Source organism: Onychostruthus taczanowskii, unplaced genomic scaffold (assembly GCF_017590055.1).
Source record: "Onychostruthus taczanowskii isolate IOZ18803 unplaced genomic scaffold, ASM1759005v1 scaffold20, whole genome shotgun sequence".
Taxonomy (NCBI): Eukaryota; Metazoa; Chordata; class Aves; order Passeriformes; family Passeridae; genus Onychostruthus; species Onychostruthus taczanowskii.
Window position 1 is genome coordinate 9,701,906 of NW_024499240.1, and position 2,896 is coordinate 9,704,801.

Consider the following 2,896-nt stretch of genomic DNA (forward strand, 5'->3'; position numbering starts at 1 on the left):
TGAGGAATTGGGAGACAACCCACGCCGTCTGCCCCCATGCCCTGTGCTCCTGCTCCTTGGATACCCTGCCAAAAATGTTTGAGTCCCTGCTCTCCTGCTGACTGACAATACTTATGGTTTTATCTAGGCTGGGTATCATTTTTCCCCTCTCTCATTCCTAGCCCTGTTTCAGTCCTGCCGTGTTGTTTTCTCTGGAAGGCTGTCAAGATCTGTGTTGGAAATAGTATGTTTTGACATAAAACTGGGGGAGACACCCTGTTTGTCCAACTACTCTGGAGCCCAGAGAAGGTTACAGGAATACATGATGCCTTGGTTTGAATTTTATTTTCTTTTAAAGCAGGATTGAAAAAGGCTCTAAGGAAAAACTTGGGGATTTCCTGCTTTACAGACACCTCCTGATGGTCAGTTCATGGGGAGAGAAGGACTCATTTAGAAAGAGGAAGCTGTGATTGAAAATAAATGAGGCTGCATGATCAATGTTTAAAAGGAGCTGCAATTAGAGGGAGGAGAAGAGCAGAGCTGCAGAGTGCCAGGGAAAACCCTAGGTACACAGGCCCTCGGGTCAGCAGCAGGGAACTAGGCAGTGTCTGAGAAGGCTTTCTGCTGGAGGGGAGGAGAGATGGGGGAAATTTCACTGCATCACAGCTCTGACTAATGCTTGGGCTGCAAAATTCCTTCAACCAAATTTAATGCAGATGGTACATTAAATATTACAGTACCATTAAATTACATATTGTCTCATTTTCAGTGAGGTTTTGTGGATGTTTCTGACATACAGACATGGAAAAACGCTGCAGTTCCCGATGGGTTTGGTGAGTGCTTACTTGTGGGTTTTAAAAACCCGCAGGAGGACTGAGCAGAGCCCTGAGCCCTTTGGCAGAAGCAGGACTACCCGGCATGGAGAGTTGATGAGGTCCAGCCTCCCTTGGGACACAGAGCAATGCCCGCAGCAGCAGCTGCCCCTGGAAACAGGCAGAGGTAAGCTCATGGTACATAGCATCACCTTGTGCTCAGTGCCTTCAAACCTGAGAGAGCGTCAGAGTATTAAATGCTCCCAAAAGAAGTATTTTTAACATTCTTCTACCTGAACTGGAGTAATGAGTATCACCAGCTCTATCATCCTGTCCTGGACACTTGCAGTGGTAGAAACTGCAATAGTGCTGCCTGGTTCTTTAGTTGTGCCTTTCTTTTCCTGACAGTGGCATGTTGGGGAGAGGAGACTTGAGATCCGACACTAAACACAGGGCTGGATTTGTAGAGAGCAATTGAAGAGCAGCTGAGAGAAACCTCTGTGGAGCAGCAGGTAACTTCATTTCCCATCACCATTTTCTTTCCTAGGGTTATCGTCTCTTCACTCGGTAACAGATCAGAGCTGTTATCCGTTCAAGGTTTTGTTTGCCCTCTTCTATTGACCTTAACCAGGGGAAACAGAACATAATGGAAGAAAAATTGCCCCTGTGCCATATGGTACGTGAGATGTGGCTGTCTCTGATTAGGGCTTGGTAACCTCTTCCTTTTCCATGCATGTCTTAAGAAAGGAATGAATCATGCTGTGGGTTTATATTACACTCTGTTATCTGTGTTATGTTTTGAAAGGGCTATTTATACACGCAAAAAATCACACTTCGCTAGCTTGGTAGTAGTCTAACTATAAGCGAGTAGTAAATAATAGTTGCATAATTCCACATCAAAATACAATAAATAAGACAGTAGACTCTTTTGCCACTGGCTTTGCATTGACTTCAGCAGGTTTTGGAGCACATTTGAGCCACAGAAGATTCAAAATCAGGTATCAAAACACACAGAAGGAAGAAGGATGCTACAGCCCTCGGGGTAACGGCTGAAATATCAGATCTATCTGTCAGGCCAAATCTGTTGCTGTCAATGAACTTCCACTGGCCTCAGAGGAACTCTAAGCGTTTGTGTTGTGTGAATGTGCTTAAACAGGTTGGCATCGTGATTTCATTGACGTGAGCTGGTAATGCTACTCGTAACTGATAGACAGCAGAGTACAAAATAATTAGTCTCATCACCCTAAATGAATACCAGTGAAATGTTCTTACTTTCCCTCTCACCCACACAGTGATGTATCTCACTTCTGCCACATGCCAGTATCTTTTCACTAATTACCAACTTAAAAAAACTGAGGTAACATAGCTTTAATCGTTTTGTCTACTGTTTATTTGGAAGTTGGAATCTAAAATTTAGGACTCATCAACAACATAAAGGAATTGTTTTTAAATAGCTTTTTGGTGCAGAGTTTTAGGGCTCATTTTACTTGCTTTGACATTTCACCTCTCAAAGAGGATGGAGGTGTGAGTTAACCCCGGTTTGCGAGATACCAGCTTTTAAGCCTGTTGTGGTCTGTGAATATAAGCAACAAGTAAACGCATGGTCCCAGCAGTTCCAGCTCGGGCAGAGACTCCCCACCCTCACAAGGCAGAGGCAAACAAACTTTAGGAGCACTACTAGGATGACTACTAGGATGTTTTTAAAGAGCATCTCGGAGAAAACGGGTTTGGAGCGCCGAAGTCAACTGTGGTGCAGTCACGGAGGGGGTTGCATTTGTCCCTTGTAGAAGCCTTTGCACCGCACCGTGGGTGCCAGGAGCGAGGCAGCGTGTGCTTCCCGCTGCCGCTCTCCGCTCTCGAAGGCGGCTCTGATCGAGGCTCGGCGCTTCTGGGTCTCGGCCGGCAGCGCCGGAAGCCCACGAGCAGGGACAATCCTTGTCCTGATGCTCCCCCATCCGACAATTTCTGGGTGTCTCCCTTCGCACAGCCGACTCTTTTGCCGTTATTGCCATCGGGTTTGGTTCCTGCCCGCGCCGCGGGGCCGTCAGCGCCCGGGCGGGGGCCGGCCGGCACCCGCGGCACGGCAGCGCGGCTGGGACGCGCCC